This window comes from Panulirus ornatus, chromosome 15, assembly GCF_036320965.1.
Source record: "Panulirus ornatus isolate Po-2019 chromosome 15, ASM3632096v1, whole genome shotgun sequence".
NCBI lineage: Eukaryota > Metazoa > Arthropoda > Malacostraca > Decapoda > Palinuridae > Panulirus > Panulirus ornatus.
In genome coordinates, this window is record NC_092238.1 from 5,319,689 (window position 1) to 5,341,147 (window position 21,459).

Here is a 21,459-nt window from a genome sequence, read left to right on the forward strand (position 1 = left end):
GAGTGGAAGGTATGACAAGGAGTCGTTCATCTCATCCTCCGCTGTCAGCGGCAACAACCTAGAACGAGCAGGGAAATAAAGACATCGATGTCAATAAAATATGAGGTCAAGTAAAACATTCCCAGGTCAGTAAAGACAGTAAACCCAGGTCAATGAAGTTACCCGACTTTAAAGATACTCAGGTAAAAAAAAAGGATACTCAAATCAATGAAGATATTGAAGTCAATAAAGCAAGCCAGGTCAGTAAAGATGGTCAGATCAGTAAAGCTACGTAGGTCAATAAAGGTACCAAGGTGAATAAAGATTCCCAGGTCGGAAAAAGATATCCAGATCAATAAAGAGAGTAAAGGCAGTGAAGTTCACCTGGTCAGTAAAGACACTCAGGTCAATAAAGCTGAAAATGTCCCGGAAAATCTCCTCCTAAGTCAGTTTTAAAAGCCCTCCTAAAGTCTCAATACCCCCAAAAAAATTTTTTTTTAAGAAACCTGTTAAAGAAAGGAAAAAGAAAAAAAAATCAACACTTATCAAACCCTTTACAACACAAGTATTAGTAAAACCCCGTGCAACACCCTCTCTCTCTCTCTCTCTCTCTCTCTCTCTCTCTCTCTCTCTCTCTCTCTCTCTCTCTATGCAAATCTTGCACACCCCTGCCACACACACACACACACACACACGCACACACACACAAAAATTGCGCCATCTTTTTCACACTCTTGTTGCCTTTCGCCGTCGCTATCCGAAATATCTTCTCGGGAGATTTTTAGGTAATCAGTTCCCATTTTCTTTTCTTTTCCTTTAAATACGTCTCCTCGATCCCCTATCCCCTTATTCTCTTTTTTCTTTCCATAATGAAAGTACCAATGTATTCAGCGTCGTCACTAATTTATGCCACGCCATTTCCGATTGGCGAAAAAGAAAGATTTTTCTTGAGAACCAGGATTCTTTTGGCCTTAATCAGATCCATTACCTATTAAGTAAAGATCCTTCTGTTTATTTCTAACCTTAGTTTATTTCGCCACTTGAAAATAAGATGTCGAGGATCTTCTCTCATTTCTATTTCTCCAATGATGACTGCAGAGATTTCTCATCGTAGCTGACAAAAGAAATAATTCAGTGTATTTGCAGACAGCCATACTCTAACCCCAAACTACCATGAGATTAACACAAGGGATTAATACAAGGGATTAATGAGGTTAATCTTTAATGCTTACGAGTGAAAAGCTAAACTTGATGCTGGTATTGTAGGCACCCTCGCCATATCGTGGACAGGATCTCTATTTCACCAGAGAATAACTTATTTTTTGACATTGACATTGAAATCATCAGTTACAATCCACCAGTACAACTACCCAAGTCAACAGCCACTTACTAACACCCAGGGATCAGCCAATCACATACCAGGGTCCATCTTCTAACCACGACACCAGAAAGTGGAAACTGCTTACAGCTAACTACCACACACACCACACCTACACTCCAACAAGCCCTAATCTGGACCCAATTGTCCACAACCACTTGCAAAACAATCACCCACAACCACTGGCCAACAACTACTTGCTGGTAACAGCCACTGGCCAAGAACCACTCGCCGTAACAACCACAAACACCCAACCAACTGGTAACTCCAAACTACTCTTCGTCATTAGGACTAAAACCACTAACAAACAGTAACTTCACCTCAACCACAGGCGAACAACCATAAGCTAACAACCACTACCCAGGAGCTAACGACCACCTCCACCCACCGTCAGCCATGATTAACCTCCCCGACAATTGACTGTCGCTTCCGGCCGTGACCAGATCCCCTCCAGTCACCACCATTCAGGTCAGGGATCATCCTAAGGAAGTGTTACTCTCATTTGCATAAGAGTAAGGGCGGGTGTGTGTGTGTGTGTGTGTGTGTGTGTGTGTGTGTGTGTGGAGAGGGAGGGAGGGAAGTGTGGGGAGGAGGTAAAGTGAGGGTGTGTGTGTGTGGGAAGGAGGAGGAGGAGGAGGAGTGGTTTGGTTCCTTCCTGTCCTATCATCTACTCCCCCTAACCCCCCCCCCACCCAACACCGTTTTCCTTTCCCTCCCATCTCTTCGACGTCACAACCGTCAGGAGAGAGAGAGAGAGAGAGAGAGAGAGAGAGAGAGAGAGAGAGAGAGAGAGAGAGAGAGAGAGAGAGAGAGAGTCAATGGCCTTTTGATTGTGGAAAGAAAGCCAGTTCCCCTCTCTCTCTCTCTCTCTCTCTCTCTCTCTCTCTCTCTCTCTCTCTCTCTCTCTCTCTCCCCTATTGGGCCATGATGGGCGGCCACACTAGAGGGTGGGTGTGCTGGGGAGGGTAGAGTGGGCTGGAAAGGTAGGATGCACTACGGAGGATAGTGTGGGCTTGGGGAGGATAGGGTGGGCTTGGGGAGGAGAGTGTGTGGGCTGGGGGAGTTATACGCCTGCTTACGGCTTGTTACGCCATCTCTATAATTAACCCCGTAGACGCACGGTCTGGGACACCCCCGATGGCGTAACTGAGAACTTACCATCGTTTCCAGCATTTCCAGCACGGTCTAGGAACCCCGATGGTGTTTCCAGCATTTCCAGCTGCCGAAGGTGTCATTATCCTAATGTCCAGGATTAAGTGAGATAAGAATGACCAGAATATGCTAATTAACCGAGTGCCACCTGACGTAAATAATTATCATTCAGGCATCCAGGTTCTCGCGGCCGTAATTGAAGTGTAATCAGTTCCAGAGAAGCATTAGGATTGTGGTTTGCTGGATCGTACACTGCCAAGGAAGTGGATGAAGTAGGTGATTGAGAGCAAGTGTCACTGAACCGGGAAGTGACACTGGGAGGTGTGTGCGACGACTGGAAAGGATGTAAGGCTACTGGAAAGGGTGTAAGGTTACAGTAGATGTGGTTAGACGTATATATTTAATCTCTCTTGGTGACAGATATTGCTCGAGTTGGCTACACACACACACACACACACACACACACACACACACACACCGAACTGACGACTCAAAGTCTGGAGAGACCAAGAATGACGAGGCCATCATCCTATAGGCTTGCTCGAAATAGCTGCCTGGAACGTGAGGTGGAAAAGGTAGACAGACTATGAAGTGGTGAAACGTCTGTGTGTCTTAAATCCAAATATACCACCAACTAGTCCCAAAAATAAATCTGTCTCTCTTATATCATCTAAAGGAGGAAGACAGCAAATGACATGTGACATCGCTAAAGGTATTCAACAACTCCATGAAAGAAGGTGGAACGTGGAGTGGCTGGAAACCCTCGTAATGTAACACCAGTATTCAAAAGGAGAGTAAGGGAATATACTTCGAATTTTCGTGCCACCAGCCCTTCCTTCTGTTCCAGGAAAATTCATAGAAATGATAGAATAATTAGCAAGGACATAATTTGTTCAATTATTAACAGATGATAATCTGATGACCCGATCAATAACACGAGGGTCCGGAATAAACCTCACATCGTATATACTTAGGCTTCCAAAAGGCTTTTGACAAAGTACCTAAAAATATCTAGCCACATGAAATCAAGAGCGTAGAACATTGGGAATCGAATCTGCTGCACGCGGATATCTGACCAGCTTACAGACAGTCAACAACGCCTGGTATCAATTATGAAAGTTGCCGATTGGCTTACTGTGACAAGTGGGGTGCCACAGGGATCAGTCCTTAGACCCATACTGTTTCCAGTCTTTAACCCGTGATTTGTAGATAGGATTCGTCGACAGTAGAGTTGTTTTAAGAACTTTGCGGTGATCGAAAAATGAGAAACTACAGCCTAGTTCAAGGAAACTGTCTTAATGAATCAGAGTGATTGAACAATTATGTCCTTGCTTATTATTTTATTGATGAAGTGGTCTAAGACATGGTTGATGGCATTCAGTGAAGACATATGCTAAATAATGCATTCTGGTCAGAAAGATATTTCTTGTGAATACGGAAGGACATGGTAAATCATCCTTACTAATATACGAAGGAAAAAAAAAAAAAGGTGGAATGATGATCAGTTATATCACACAATACGAAAAATAATGTCTACCTTTATAACATAAAGTTTGGATTCGTAATGCCTTACTGTCTGATAGAATGTTAGCTAGGATTGATATTGCCTACCTGTATAATAGACTGTCAAGATTCATAGTGCCTACCTACATAAAAGAATGCTAGGTAGAATCAATAATGCTTACCTGCGTAATCGAATGCTACGATCCATAGATAGAAAAATTAACCGCAACACGAAGGACATGAAAGTAGAAGGAATTTATGAATGTTAATCAAAAATATTAATCGCTAATTGTAATCACAGGCAGACAGACAGACAGACAGACAGACAAACAGACAGACACACACACACACACACACACTCTCAAGACAGGATCTTACTACCCTCCTTTACCAGAGGTCATATCCTGCGACATGTCAAGCCTCCAGATGGGAATGCCTCATATCTGACCACCGATTGACCTCAGCGGATTATTCACATTACCATAAGCCGGAGCTGACCTCGCCCCTACCACACTCACGTGGCTCTCCTTTTGTCCTCCACAGGAAGCACAAACAACACTACGCACTCTAACGATAACAATCATTTACACAAACGATAATCAGTAAAAAAAACAAAAACAAAACATTGACAACACACGAAACAACAGCGTAATCATGAAGAACGACCATAATTAGCTCTATTGACCTTAAACACCGTAATTTATTGCTCAACGCGTGGGGTAACCATCAAGGGTCAAATGACTACAAGAGGTTGTGACCACTGGAATCCCCAGAGTGAGGTCATCCCAATTAGTAAGGTCAAACGAAACCAGCCCAAGACGGGAAAGTGACATGGCAGGAACAATGTAGAATTCGTAGCACTGTTGAGAGCAGTGAAGATGAGGAAACAGTGAAATACGATTATAATGACGACGGTGATAACAACAGTTCTGATACTAATGATAACAATGATAATAATAATAATAATGATAATGATAATAATAATGATGATTATAATAATCATAATAATAATAATAACAATAATAATGATAATAATAATAAGGATAACGTATAATGTGTGTGTGTGTGTTACACACACACACACACACACACACACATACATACAACACACACACACATACACACACATACATACAGACACACAGACACAGACACACACACACACACACACACACACACACACACACACACACACACATACAGACACACACACACAGACACAGACACACACACACACACACACACACACACACACACACACACACACACACACACGCCTGAACAAAAGGAGAATAATGACAATCCTGGGCAGAGGGTCAACACAGCGCGTTGCCCAAAACATTACAAACTGTAACTTGAGATGGAGGTCCTCCTCCCGCCCCCCCAACCCCCACCCACAACGGCTCCCCCTACACCCCATTTTTCCAACCAACTCTCCCCATAATCCCTCCCTCCCTCCCTCCCTCCTCTCCCCAGCCCAACGTCCTGTATGTAACCACCCCACTTTGGTAAATGATAACGAAAACGGATAATCAAGTCATCGATTATGACAGAGGCTGGCATTACATACCACTCCGGTGTCGGCAATACCCGACATTTTCCTCTCTTTCTCTTTTCTAATATTGGGCTAAAGACATGATGGGTTTGAGGCAAGGGACGGACCTACCACACGTCGACGTCAGAAATTCATCTCTCTCTCTCTCTCTCTCTCTCTCTCTCTCTCTCTCTCTCTCTCTCTCTCTCCTTCCACCCTCGGGCCCTCCCTCCCTCCCTCCGCCGGGATTAAGAACCATTGAGGGGTGGGTGGTGGTTGGGGTAGGGTTGGGGTAGGCCGCAAATCGCACGTGAACTCTGGAAAAATGACCTTTACCTCGTCTTGTTTCTGTGCATTACGAACAGTCCAAATCAATGGTGGGGAATCGAGACGTGTATTGTCAGGGGTGAGGCGTCGGGTGCCGGAGCTGGTCAGAGGGTATGGGGGAAGCGTGTGTGTCTTGATGGTGTATATATATAGAGAGAGAGAGGAAAGGGGAAGTCTTCTAGCTTATGATTTACTGGGGGATTGGGTGTAGTGGTTGGTGGGAGTGGTGGTGTGAGTTATCCAGCTTGGGGAATGATGTGTACTGGTAGCTGTGTGGTGGGAGTGGTGGTGTTAGTTATCCAGCTTGGGGATTGAGGTGTACTGGTAGCTGTGTGGTGGTAGTGGTGTTAGTTATCCAGCTTGGGGATTGAGGTGTACTGGTAGCTGCGTGGTGGTAGTGGTGGTGTTAGTTATCCAGCTTGGGGACTGGGGTGTACTGGTAGCTGTATACCTGACTGGGAAGAAATAAGAATGTGGAAATGGCAGTGTAATAGGCAGTTGGCCTGTTATTGGGTGCATGCGTTGAAGTGTACTTAAGGTATGGGTGTGCTGGTGTAAGTGTACTGGGAGGCCTTTCCAGTAGAGGTGTATCGAGTGTACTGATGGTGGTATACGTAAAGTAGATGAAAGACTACCAGTAAAGGTATATTTTTGTAAGGGTAGATGGTAGACTGGAAGTGTAACTGGTAGTCTGGAAGTGTACCTGGTAGTCTGGAAGTGTACCTGGTAGTCTGGAACTAAACCTGGTAGCCTGGAAGTGTACCTGGTAGGCTGGAAGTATACCCACTAGTCTGGAAACGTACCTGTTAGCCTGTACGTTTATCTGGTAGTATGGACATTTATCTGGTAGTCTGAAAGAGTGCCTAGTAGTCTGGAAACGTACCTGGTAGCCTGGAAACGTACCTGGTAGCCTGGAAACGTACCTGGTAGCCTGGAAACGTACCTGGTAGTCTGGAAACGTGCCGGGTACCCTGGAAACGTGCCTGATAGTCAGGAAACGTACCTGGTAGCCTGGAAACGTGCCTGGTAGTCAGGAAACGTACCTGGTAGCCTGGAAACGTGCCTGGTACCCTGGAAACGTGCCTGATAGTCAGGAAACGTACCTGGTAGCCTGGAAACGTGCCTGGTAGTCAGGAAACGTACCTGGTAGCCTGGAAACGTACCTGGTAGCCTGGAAACGTGCCTGGTAGTCAGGAAACGTACCTGGTAGCCTGGAAACGTACCTGGTAGCCGGGAAATGTATCTGATAGTTTGATTATCTCTATAGAGATCGATACGGCGAAAGCAAATAACATGCCCCAACCAAGACCATCTCGAGTGAGAGGAAAAAAATAAAAAGAAGTTAAAAAAAAAGTGAAGAAAATGATCAGGTTCTCCGCGGACGTGTCTGAAGGAATGAAGGTTATACGAAGAGGGAAAGACAAAAGCGATCAGAGGATTTCCACAGCTGAGCTCTTCGAGGAACGGAGGAAGCTGTATCATAACAGCCAATCTTCGAGCAGCTGGAGTACACTGTTAGAGATACAGTAGTTGTACTAAATGGCCTTATGAGGTTCCGCCTGAATGGTGGGGTCCTACTGGGGGAACGAACGCGGGTCCTCGTGTTACGTACGAGAGCGGGACTTCGAAAGACCTTCTTAAGCAAAGGGTGGTGGAAGTACCTTGAGAAACTGGGGTTAATAATACGTATGTATCTCCTTAGGTGGGGAGGGGGGAGGGGCTTAAGACAAGACGTATTGATTTGGATGCACTTTGCGCTGCAATCAGCAGCAGGGAAAGGATGGATGGATCCCTTGTGAAAGGTTCTTCCAGGAAACTGTTTCTCCTCTTCGTTCATAGACGATTATCATTCATCCTGGCTGAAGGTGATTTATTCTCGCCGTGCAGCCACCTGTGGGTGGAGTCCAGTCTCTCTCTCTCTCTCTCTCTCTCTCTCTCTCTCTCTCTCTCTCTCTCTCTCTCTCTCAGCAACACATCCCTTCACCCCGTTTTCTCCACAGCACTCTAGATCTCCTGCTTACCTCCTCTCGAACACACACACACACACACACACACACACACACACACATATATATATGTGAATAAGAGCAAGGTTATTAGGTACAGTAGGGTTGAGGGTCAAGTCAATTGGGAGGTAAGTTTGAATGGAGAAAAACTGGAGGAAGTAAAGTGTTTTAGATATCTGGGAGTGGATCTGGCAGCGGATGGAACCATGGAAGCGGAAGTGGATCATAGGGTGGGGGAGGGGGCGAAAATCCTGGGAGCCTTGAAGAATGTGTGGAAGTCGAGAACATTATCTCGGAAAGCAAAAATGGGTATGTTTGAAGGAATAGTGGTTCCAACAATGTTGTATGGTTGCGAGGCGTGGGCTATGGATAGAGTTGTGCGCAGGAGGATGGATGTGCTGGAAATGAGATGTTTGAGGACAATGTGTGGTGTGAGGTGGTTTGATCGAGTAAGTAACGTAAGGGTAAGAGAGATGTGTGGAAATAAAAAGAGCGTGGTTGAGAGAGCAGAAGAGGGTGTTTTGAAATGGTTTGGGCACATGGAGAGAATGAGTGAGGAAAGATTGACCAAGAGGATATATGTGTCGGAGGTGGAGGGAACGAGGAGAAGTGGGAGACCAAATTGGAGGTGGAAAGATGGAGTGAAAAAGATTTTGTGTGGTCGGGGCCTGAACATGCAGGAGAGTGAAAGGAGGGCAAGGAGTAGAGTGAATTGGATCGATGTGGTATACCGGGGTTGACGTGCTGTCAGTGGATTGAATCAGGGCATGTGAAGCGTCTGGGGTAAACCATGGAAAGCTGTGCAGGTATGTATATTTGCGTGTGTGGACGTATGTATATACATGTGTATGGGGGGGGGGGTTGGGCCATTTCTTTCGTCTGTTTCCTTGCGCTTCCTCGCAAACGCGGGAGACAGCGACAAAGCAAAAAAAAATTTATATATATATATATATATATATATATATATATATATATATATATATATATATATATATATATATATATATATGATGCATACGAGCTCTCCTCTTGCAAATGACGACACTACCTCACCTCCAACCACATCTGCATTAACCTACCTCACCCATATGTTTACACTTCTCAACTCCCTCTCCCCCACACTCTTTCATGCCTTCCCACATCACATTGCCGCCTCCTTCCCACACACTAGGACTCCTCGTACTCACCCTTACCTACCCACAGACGCTACCATCTTCATCCCTACCCACACATCCTACGCCCAGAACAAAATCCCCATTCCCCACACACGCCTCTCAAGACACCCACGCGTTCATTAATCCCTCAGCTTAGCTGTGTGGGAGGCGCTCATGTGTGTAATGGCGGCGAAGAAAGGATAGTTAGGGATTATAAGAAACCCTTAATATAATAATTAGTCTGCCCCTCCCATCATACAGGCCACAACTGACCCATATAATTACCCACGGAGGATTAAACTTTGCAGACACACACGTACACACACACACACATGGCGTCGAACCCATACTCTCGTATACAACTATTCTAATACACACACACACACACACACACACACACACACACACACACACACACACACTTCTGGACTCGCGCATGAACATGTGTTACTGGTCATCCCGGGCAAAATGCACTTGTCCCACATTCTTCGTGGATACAGAACGACTAGTAAGGCTACAGTTACAAAGCAATAGAAAGCGAGTTACACAACAGCAAACCACTGGGCTCCTTCGAGGCTGTTTACGGTAGTGGAAGAGAACAGAAACTCGTAGATTAGTGTGGTAGGAGTAGAGAGGCATATAGATGTTTCTAATCAGTAAAAAAAAAATACTGTAAACTATTCACGTAACTAAAGGAGGCGCAAATGACATCAGTCGCTGACTGGAGTCGAAATAATATCATCACATCTATTACAGTCTATGACACAAGGACCAGGGAATGTATGGAAACACTGCTGCCCTGATGATAGACGGGTTTTTTACCACCCCCCATGCAACATGAGGTGTAAGGTCGTGAAAACCCCTTATATCAACCTCATTGAGTTGCGCCACTAGTGTGGGGTCAAGTATTGGCCCCTGTTCAAGGCAGAGGTAATGTCCACATCTCTCTCTCTCTCTGGCTATAGCTCCTTCAGTCCCCCATGTATGTGACTTGTATCAAACATAAGGACCATCTTTAACCTCAGTGGATTATCACCCTCCAGGTGAAGGCTCGCTACTAATAACCTCTGTTGACCTGAAGGGGGAACCCCGGGCCTGTAATTATGACGGTTCTCACCTGGCCATCCCAGTGACCTTTGACCTGACGTGGGATTATCTCGTTAATGTGGGCGGCACATGGGGAGGGGCACAGGCAGATCACCACACCGTGTTTGTATAACCGGCCAAGTCACTATGGGTTATGGTGACGTGGGAGAAGAAAGATGGTATAGTGATGTGTGTATGTATACGTATGTATACCCACAAGAGGAGTGAAGGCTTGGGATACTCACATACACACACACACACACACACACACACACACACACACACACACACACACACACACACACTTCAATACTATGATCATACAACAGAACAGACATCCTCTTAACAATACAGTCACTGGACTGGATACAGTCTGTGAATTGGACAGTCAACATATATGACAGCCTCTTGACTGGACAGTCACTGGATCACGTGGAACTAACGGACCATGAAGTGTCACATGGACTACATACAGTCAGATGACAGTAGAATGTCTCTGGAAAACAGTCCCTCTACAATAGAAACAGTCACTCAATTACACCTAAATCTCTACAGTCATTAGACTATGCCTTATCTGGACTACAGACTGTATCTGGTTAACAGCACAGAGTTAAGCAATGACTGGATCTCGCAGTCAGTGAGGTACAGAAAAAATTGCAAGTGAAGAGACATGATCACAACCCATTAGTGTTGAAAACTGCTTCATGATATCAACAGTGAATAGGTCGAAAGGTGTAGGGATTGAACACTCAGAAGCCACAACGTAAAATTAAGCAAACAAAAACGTGTAGAAAAGACGTAAAGAAGTAAATGTGATAAAGGGGATGAGCAGAATAAACGGAATTATGAAATTACGAATGTGGACATCATACAGAGGATTAGAAAGTTGTATGATGGCAGAGAAAGTTCAAAGTATGGGGTCACTATGTGTATAGAGCTTCCTCCCCGTGCAGTACAAAACAGGTAACTGCAAATATGTAATTACATAGTCAATGAATCATGCAGTCAATGGGTCACAGACCACGACCACTGAATCACATACAGTCACCGAGTCGCACTGAATCAATGAATCACATACAGTCACTGGATCACCTATACAGTGACAATCACTGGGTGACATATAGTCACTGGTTCACACACGTCCACTGGGCCACACACAACTACAGTCAACACAGTAAATGGAGGATCACATGTCTGCAGAAGGCGGCGACGAAGGAGGCGGCGGTCGTGGAGAGGCCAATTATAACTGGAGGCTTGTGAGGAACGAAGTAGATTTAGAGCCGCGTTGTACGCCTTATTCACAAGCGAGTGTAGGGCCCCAGGGGATCATGGGTAATTATCAACATCACTCCATCTGGAGGGCAACTGGAAGCTCAACACACAAAGAAACATCACCCGCTCAACTTAAGAGTTTCGGACCCCAATACAAAGAGGTGTTTTGAACCTACAAAAGGGTGTTCAGATGTGCATCAGGAAGTTCCGGAGCTGTTTCAATTCATGGGGCCACGCTCGGAGCTCGATGTATCTACTTTCTGGTTCATTATTCCCAAGTTATGGCTGTTTTGAAGCATTTTCCGAAAGGTTCGAAACGATATATGTATCCCGAGATTGGCTATTTGAATATTCTTGACAACATCCCACTCATACCATATTTTCCTTCTTATTATCCAGTTGCCCTTTAGAGTATTCGCGTCTTAACAGCGAAATTTCTCAGACTCATTCACATACACGCTTCACAGCAGTGATCTACGGGAAACAGAGCTGCACTGATCACTGTAAAGTCTGAAATTAGTCTCTTAAGATCCATTGTCATCGGCTGGATTTTATTTCTCATACATTTCCTCCGTTATCTAGTTCCCGTCTATGTTAAAAAAAAAACATACTCTGAGCTAAACTTATCAAAGTTATCTTTTCTCACCTAACTTAGCTTAAATCAATTTTCCTGGCACTTATCCTTCGTCTGACTTAAACCCTTTCGGAAACCTGGTGTATAACTCACACCAAATCTAATGCTTAAAAACCAATAGTAACACGTCCATGACTGAGGGTCACTGATGTTCAGTAGTCACAGTAGCTGACTGTACATACTGCATGACGGCAGTAGATGACTGGTTATCGACCCTAGGCATAAATGCTGATTTGGCTGAGTTAGTCGTTCAAGTGATCATTTCCGCGTTAGACTGTCTGTCTATTAGGCACCTTGAATGATAATCTGTTTGTCTGTCAATGTGACTGATTCCTTCTTTTAAGGTTGCTTGTCTTCACGGTGTTTACCAGAGACCAACTTTACATATTCTGTGACACCAAGTATCCAAGTCAAATTAATGCTTGTTAAGTGTGCTAGTTTGGGATAAGTCAGGTGTGTGTGTGTGTGTGTGTGTGTGTGTGTGTATACTTACATAGATTTATGTATTCTTACACAGAAAGGGGTTCAATTCCATGTGCACGATCGCAAAAGGTGAACACATGGTATACAAGATCACTCTTCTGTACATGGTATGCTATCGTGCACACACACACACACACACACACACACACACACACACATACACACACACATCCTTAAATACTAAGACAACGGCGTGTGGGGGAGGGTCGAGTGGGTACTGGGGGCGGGGGCGCGAAAAGCGAAGCAAATTAAAAGATGATAATTTGCAGGGGAAAAATGCGATAAGAGGTAATAATCCTATAATTGTAATGACAGCTTAGGTCCCTACACACACACACACACACACACAAACACACACACACACACACACAACACACAACACACACACACACACACACACACACATACACAGGAAAGAAGAACAACAGACAAATTAAAATGGATGTGGGTGACTTTGAACAAGGGAGGGAACTGCCTAAGTAAGTAACAGTACGATGTTAGGGAGAGGACGTCATGCGTTACAAACTTCTTACATTTCTACGAGAGAGTGAGCTCAGCCTGAGACGAAAATGGAAAACTGGTTGGATTCTTTTTTTCTTCTATATCTGGACTCCCAGAGAGAATTTGACACCGTGCCGCATGAAAGGTTGATAAAAAAAAAATAATCTGGAATCACCAGGCAGGAGTACGTGGGAAAACTTCTTCAATGGATGGAATTTTATGAAAATGGAAAGGAAACAAAGGATGCATGTCGGAGGAGCTTTCCCCAAATGGGATGAGGTGACCAGCGGAGTGCCGCAGGGTTCTGTTTTGGGACCATCATTATCTTCACCTCTCCTGACTGCATTACAGCCTCAAAAAAGTTACAGAAGCCCTATGAAATAGGGTTCTTGGATTACATACATGATGATATTCGCTTCCATACAAGGACGTAAAGGACGCAGACGATGTAATGAAACGTCGAACGAGACTCAAGGAAAAAGGATGAAATTAAAAGGAAAAAAAAAAATCATCCGTTAAATAATGAGAAAAGATACTTCTATTCCTACATAAAATACAAGTCAAGGGTCGTACGTAACAGTGACCCACTGGGAGAAGAGGAGAGCAAAGACGTGGACCATAGCAAGTGGGTGATTGAGATGCTTAGAGCCAAACAATCAATTCAAAGACGAATGGCCCGCATGACCTTAAATGAAGCTATCTCACTACGTCACACACTGGCATATTCCACACAGTACAAAGCTTTCAGAAAGTCTACTGACAGATGGCCGTTTGGATCCAGAACCAGACTCCTGGAACGCCGATTGAAGTAGGGGGAGGAAGGGGTGTGGAGGAGAGGAGTCACAAACCACTAGGTGGCACAAGGGTTTCCCTCCCTCTTTGGATTAGGGGAAGGGGACCACAGTCTGCATATCTGGGGTTGGAGGATTGGATCACAATCCGCGGGCTTTGGCTTGTGGAAAGGAGATTACATTCCAGGGATTGGGTATAGCATGATGAGGGTCAGAGGTCATAGTATAATCACTCAGCCGATCAGAAAATTGCCCCATCATCCTCAAACCCTTCCTTCTCTGTCCCATCATTTTCAGTCTCTTCCATCTCTACTCGATCGTTTTTTTTTTAGTTCTTCCGTCTCTGTCCCATCATCTACATGCTCTTCTCTCCTTGTTCCCATCATCTTTAAGCTCATCCTACTCTGCATCATCTTCTCCACGCCCTTCCCTCTTTGTCCCATCATCGACAAGCTCTTCTCTTCTTCTCTCTATCGTCTTTTAGCTCATCCTTCTTTAGCCCTATATCATCGAGTCCTCTTTGCCCCTCTCTCATCAACCCTATATACCCTCTTCTTCCTACCCTCTTCTTCAACCTCCTCTTCCCGTACCCTTATCTCCCTCAACTTCTTCCCTCTTTTCTTATCACCCACCATCACCACCTCCTATCTACACCCTCCCCAACGTCACCTACGTTCCTTCCATCATCATAGTCCCATTCTCCCTCATACCTGGGACTACTCCCCTCCTCTCCTTTGTTTCTCCCTTCTCCCTTCCTCTCTCGGTTTAACTCTTGTTTCATCTCGACCTTCTCTTTCCTCGTTCCCCCACTCTCGACTTCCCTTTCCCTATTACCCACATCCCGTTTTATACTCACCCCTTTACCCATGTACCTACATCCCATGTCATTCTGAATCTTCAAGGGTTCTATAACTCTTTCATAGCATCGTAAAATATCTTCATCTCTTTAACGCCCTTCACCAATTCTCTATTTAGCTCTGCGATACTTCTATGGGGCCAAGGAAAGCCTTGCGAAAGCCTCAGAAGCTCCGGGTGTCATTTGTATATTCATATGTCGTGAATGAGATAATCAGATCTGTGTCTGTGACCCGGAGACCAATGTCTGCTTTTGGCGGGCCATACCACCTCGCGGTGCAGTCATCTGCAGCTTAGTGCAGGGTGCTGGTGGAGGCAGAGGGGGCGGCCATTGTTGGAGACATGGGGGCGAGGGAGAGACACTGCTGGTGATGGAGGAGAGGGAGAGGGAGAGGGGAAAGAGGGGGAGATGTAATGGCGGCGGTGTGGCGAGGCAAGACGGGAGAGTATGGGGAGAGATGGTCATTTTTTGGGGAGAGGATGTCGTCAGGTGGGAGGGTGGGAGCTACAGCGGCGGGGAGCCAAGTCCAACATCTGTAGTGAGGAGGTGTCTACGACCTTCTTTCTACCTGCTCACCTCCTGCTGCTGCTACTCCTACACACCTGGTCGGGGTAGAAGGCGTCCGGCCCAGCTACTCACATGCCTCAACCCTACAACCACCTAACGCGCTGTGGCTGCCTCATGACATCTCATGAATCAATACCAACCGAAGCTTCAGGAAACATAGACACGATCACCATCATCATCATTGTAAACCACCGTAATTCACGGGTATTCGAAGGGTCCCCTTTGGCAACAACGCTTCGCCATCCTGGCTCCGGCCAAGAGAGAGAGAGAGAGAGAGAGAGAGAGAGAGAGAGAGAGAGAGAGAGAGAGAGAGAGAGAGAGAGAGCACGGACGGCAACGCCGTGACCCAGGCCTGATAAAGACTGGGGTTCCTAAGCCAATTGAAGACGAAACAATGGCTTCAAAGCGCGGGCAAAATATTTGGAAAACGTTTGATATGCTGATAATGGCGTTCGGCTCGCTTTCTGTGGCAGCAGGGGGGCGCGAGGGGCCGAGGAGGGTAGACCACAGAGGGGGCAGCCCACAGGGGGGTGTGTAAACCAAAGGGGGAGATGAGGTACATGGAGGCTGACAGGAGGCAGCCGCGTGTGTGTGTGTGTGTGTGTGTGTGTGTGTGTGTGTGTGTGTGTGTGTGTGTGTGTGCGTGTGTGTGTGTGTGTGTGTGTGTGTGCTAAATGAGAAGGAGAGAAATAGAAAAAAAAAAAGACATTTTACTCAAGCAGAAACCGAAGCACCGGGGAGAAAAAAAGACCGAAAACCAAAAACACAAAGTAAATATAAGAAGAAAGATTTGCCTCATGAGAACTCGTCAGGATTCTACCAGAATTTTCAGGGTGCAGACAGGCAGTAGTAATTTAGCCTCGTGTTAAGACATAGACCATTCATGCTCGCAAAGTGGAGCGGGAAAAGTTGCCAAGAAGTGCCTGGTCGCTTAGCGTTTAAGATTCACGGTAAACCCCGCCTGGAGAGATTAGACTGGATTCACCCGACTTGGGGAGTGAATAAATGATTGCATTCCAATTACGTCTTTTACAGGATTCAGAAAGGGATTTCGTAACTGAATATGATTTTCAAAACGGTTTTTCGCTCGAGGAGGAGAGGGAGTGAGGGAGTGAGGGAGGGAAGGAAGGAAGGAGGAGGGAGGGAAAGATGCGTCTTATATTCATGTAAATATTTGTGTGTTTAGTGATAAGAGAAGTCTGTGTTATCTACTGACCACAGACGTCTGTGGATATACTGATAAAAGAAGTCTGTGTTATCTACTGACCAGAGAAGTTTGGGGATATACTGATAAAAGAAGTCTGTGTTATCTACTGAACAGAGATGTCTGTGGATATAGTGATAAGAGAAGTCTGTGTTATCTACTGACTAGTGATGTCTATGGATATACCGACAGGCTATATCTAATTATCTACTAACAAGTGATATCTGCATTATCTGCTGACTAAAGAGCCTCTGTGTCTGTACTGAAATGAATGTAGTTACATTCCCGTTCCTGGAATTTCAAGAAAATTGAGAGAATATGACACACGGACGTATGCAAATTCAACTCTGACCCTCTCATATCTATCTTTTTTTTTTTGAGAAGCAGATTTTTTGCTACTTTCTTCTCCAAACTCTTGGATCATTTTTTTCTCATCCCCTTCTCACTTTTCTAACTTTTAGGAGTTCTTCATTATAAAAGATGTACTTATATCTATCTAAGGAAGGTGTTGGATCTGAGTCAAAGTTCTTGGAAATCCAAAAGATGAGGTGGATGTATTGTTGACTGGCTTCATAAGAGAACACAGATGTCTACCAATGTTCTTACAGTCTTGTATTATCAAAAATTCCAATTCCTTCATTTTCCGGGTTTGAGAATGTACAATGGAGCCCCGCATACCATAAACGAATCATTAAGTTTTCGCTTTCAAAAGCGAGCACAGATTTCTACCAACGTCTTACACTCTTGCTTCATCAAAATATCCAATATCTTCGTCTTCGGGGTTTTCAAAAGGTATAACCGGGACTCGTATGTCATAAACGAATCTTTGAATATATTTACAGACACGCAGCAAAACTCGGGCTTCCTGTGTGTCATCAGTGGACTGAAATGGGTTCAGATACCGAGGCTCCGACAGGAAGCAGAGCATCAGAAGAACGAGGGACTAAAAGGGTTTAATCCTTCAAATGGGCAATCCGATTGTGTCGTGAGCGGTGTTGGGTATCACACCTCCAGGCCCGCACCTCTGTTTACTTTTGAAGGCTTCGCTAAGTGTCGGGGGTTTGTGTGTGTGTGTGTGTGTGTGTGTGTGTGTGTGTGTGTGTGTGTGTCCATTATGGCCAGAGGTCGGTCGCGACCTTCATGCCCACAGGAGCCTCCCCCCCTGGGCGGAAACTGAGGACCATCTGTTTGTACATCTTTTGTCAGGAGTGTATCGGTGAGTATCATCGAAGTAAACACGGCCGATCGCTCACACACACACACACACGCTCATACGGGTACACAGACATAATGGAGATAAAGTTCCATTGTGAATTTCCATCCCATACCTCACTGTTTGCTTCCTAAATGTCTAAAAGCATCATTAACACTCGAGGAATAAAAAAAGAAAAAGAAAATAGAATGAGAAACATGATCACAGTCTTGGACGAGTTCGGTGTCGAGGTGAAGCAAAGGAAAGAATCTCACCGCGTTGAGAGGAGAATTATCCCGTACAACACCTGGAGTTTCAGCTCTTTGGTGATCATTATCGACGGGTTCCAGGCAATTGCGCTTAAGCTTTATCCTCTATTGATTGTCTTTCTATCTATCTATCTACCTACATATATCAGCAATGGGTCTGTTGCTTGGAAAACGCAATCGTAACAGGAAAATAAACATCAGGGCTTTAATGAACATGTTTGGTCTCATAGGCTTGCGTTTCGTTAATTACATATACCATCATCAGAACTTATAAAGAAAGGTTAATGTTATGAGTTTCTCATAAAAACACACAATCTAGAATGTTCCTTAAAAAATGTATGTATCGTAAAAGCCCTATCGTAAAAGCCCAACGTGAAATGAATGACGGAGAAAGGATAAATAAAATTAATAATGACTAACGTTCCTGTCTTATGTGAAACACATTGAAATGTGTCTTGCATCATGAATCCCTCAGTGACACTATTTGCTAGTCAAGATCAAAATACTACATCTTATAATCACATATTCTAATTCTAAAAACATACACTTCAAAACAACAACAGACAGTTCTACTCAAAGCCTGATAAACCGAATCTTAAAACCTGATAACTCTGTTGATACATCTATATGACTTATAGGACCAAACCCACTATACGTAACACTATAAGTAACAGCATCAGACATGAACAAGCAGTGGAACAATGGCTTCACTTGCAGGACTCCAGTCCCTGGCCGCTATGTATATCTCACCCAGAGACAATTGTTCAGAGCTAAACCCCACACAACTACCTTCATGGATCATCTCGATTGCTTCATTTGACTTGGCAGAACGTTACCTCCTCTCTCTGTATCCTATTGTTCCAGCTTATTCTATCCAGTCTACGTCCCACGCCATCCGGTCCACATCCCATGGAATCCAGTCCACGTATCACGCTATCCAGTCCACGTACAACGCTATCCACTTCACAGACTATCGAAGTCTCTATATCCCAATGTTTCTCTTATCTCTATCGCTTCATCTCCTTGTTCTCTCCGTCCTCCTTGATCTCACCATTTCCGACACAGATCCTCTTTGTCGATCTCTTTCCGCTTATCCTCTCCATGCGTCCAAACCAAATTTCAGCCAACTTGGGTCGACTCCCTCTCTCTCTCTCTCAGTCAGACTTTGCTCACTGCCACAACTTTCTTCGGCAGCCTCATTACTAACATGATCAACTCACCTCACACCACATACTTCATCTCCCTAACACATCCAACCTCATCCTTTCTTTTCCATTCCGGAAATAAAACTCACACCGACACCACCCTGCTGGGGAAGACTGGCCCTCACACACACACACACACATTTTTGCCCATATAAACACCGACCTTTTCTCCTCTACATGCTCGTTAATGCACCTAGAACATCAACGCTTTCTTCTGTCCTGTGGTGCACTTCAGCACACATGGCCTCATCCACAGTTATACTCACTCCCAGGTATGCGGAGCACTCCAATTCCTTCAGAATTTCCTCGTTCATCTTCACACTCAAACCATCCTATCCCATCCCCATCTTGTTGTACCTCATTACCTTACTTTTTCATAACTGCTTCCAAAGTTTTCCTTTTCATACTTCCCCCAAACCTGTGTCACAAGCTTCTGGAATTTCTTTTTCGAGTCTACCATCAAAACCGTATCATCTACAAACAGCAAGGGATTGATTAACCTTAAGTCAAGCAGCGATTGATTGAGATGTTGACATTCTACAACCACGAGGACTATTCACTTAACGACCTATTCATATACCTTGTATACCTCTATAGCTTAGCAACGTCCTGTGTGCTGGGGAATGGGAGGAGTGTGGGGTTTACTACCACACTACCACAACCTGTACCATCCATGGTAACCCACCACGACCGTCAGCACCTTTGGCATTGTCCTTGATTGATCTGATTATCTGGCGGGTCTTGGGGCGTCACGCTAGGCGACGAACAAAAGACTATCGAGTGAGACGTGTGAGACCCGTCGTCTGCGATCCGATCATGAAGAGGGTTAAATCGGCCGCTCTTCACGTCCACGATGCTCAGAGGCTTAAGTGTGTTTATGGCGGAGTTCTTGGCAGGGGGTTTTACCGTCGTGTCTGGGGCGATCTGTTTATCACTAGCGACAACAGGTCGCCGAGGCTCTCTCTGAGGTTGGGGGCATTGCGGGAAGACGGGAGGTAGAGCCTAACAGAAGGCATGAAGGGCCAAGTGATACAAGGAGAAAATGGAGTTCTGATATTGTTTTTGATGACCTTATTAGAAGCGACAGATGCAAACCATTCCCTTGATAAACGATGTTTATAATTCCCGAACATATCTTCTAGGCATCTAACCCTCATTCCTAAACCTTATTTTGATGTCATCAGTTTGTATTTCCTTACTGTAAATAACCACATTTTGTTTTCTGCTGACTAATCATAGTCACTGGAAAACGCCTTGTGTTTACATCAGACATAAGTAAAGAAAAAAGAAACACTTGGATCGTTTGGGTACGTTGAACATGACTGCAAAATTCGTTTGATGAGTCGGATCACTCATACTGGTGAGTAAGTATGAGGTGGTGTGGAGGTTAGCGTCGCTGAATGGGATTTCACTTCATGGGTCTTGCCCGAGTTCGAATCTCGAATGCGGCAGTTCACCCAGCTGTTCATCCTATCCTCGAGGCTGGTCGAAGAATCAGGTATCTGGATACATAATACATATATCTATACCATAAATGGGATGGCCTTTATTACTGCCACTTTGTGTGCCCAGCTGTCTGGATTTCATCAGTGTAGTTCCACAGAAGGTCCTTCCTTACAACTACATCAGCTGAGGAGGAGGTGAGCTTGTTGTCAAACTCAGTTCAAATACATTATGGAAACTACTTTAGGACAAGGTTGTTTGGTGGTCCTCTACCTCGCCGTATGTCACTCCTCTGATTAAACTGGTGGGTCAAAATATCTGCTCAAGAACGCTGATAAAGTCTCTAAGAAACCGGTAATAAATCGCCATTAAGTTCGCAGTTCTGTGGAAACAAGATATAAACACCTTCACCTTTTGCTCGCTGTCTGCCACAGGGACTTTACTGACCGCCCTCCCCTCCCTGCTGCAAACCTTGACCTTCTTCCCTCTCTGGCATAGACATCTTGACTTCCCTCCTTGGCACAGACAGCCTCACCCTGACTTCTCTCCCTTCCTGCCACAAGCGCCCTCACCCTGACCTCACAGCTAGGCACAAACACCTCCATTTTGACTCCTTCCCTCCGTGCTACAAATACCCCTCACCCTATCCTCCCTCCCTGCCACAAACAGAACCCCTGCACCAATATCAGCCAGCATTCCTGTGCATACCGTTGTTGCAAGCCGCTCCTGGTCTACCCACCCCCTATCACCCGCATGCAATATGTTGCAACAGGGGGGGAGGAGGAGGGGGCGAGAGGATCCTGCATGCAATATGCGAGGGGCGTCAAGCTCAAACGTTTTATTGTCTCACAGACCGTAGTGTTGTGTTTAATTACTCCCGCCACGCTCTGTTATTGTTGGCCGGGCCTCAGTTGTGGTCGTTT

General features: G+C 45.1%; 1 protein-coding gene across 1 annotated transcript in view; it reads right to left on the reverse strand.

Moving 5' to 3' along the window:
• The window catches only part of LOC139753711 (neurotrimin-like), a 518,149-nt gene continuing 496,690 nt past the window's right edge, over positions 1-21,459 (reverse strand). Inside the window, exons 10-11 of the transcript XR_011713754.1 lie at positions 1,002-1,093; positions 1-58 (exon numbers count right to left, since the gene is read on the reverse strand). The gene's annotated coding sequence lies outside the window, so the exon portion shown is untranslated. The remainder of the gene's footprint in view (positions 59-1,001; positions 1,094-21,459) is intronic.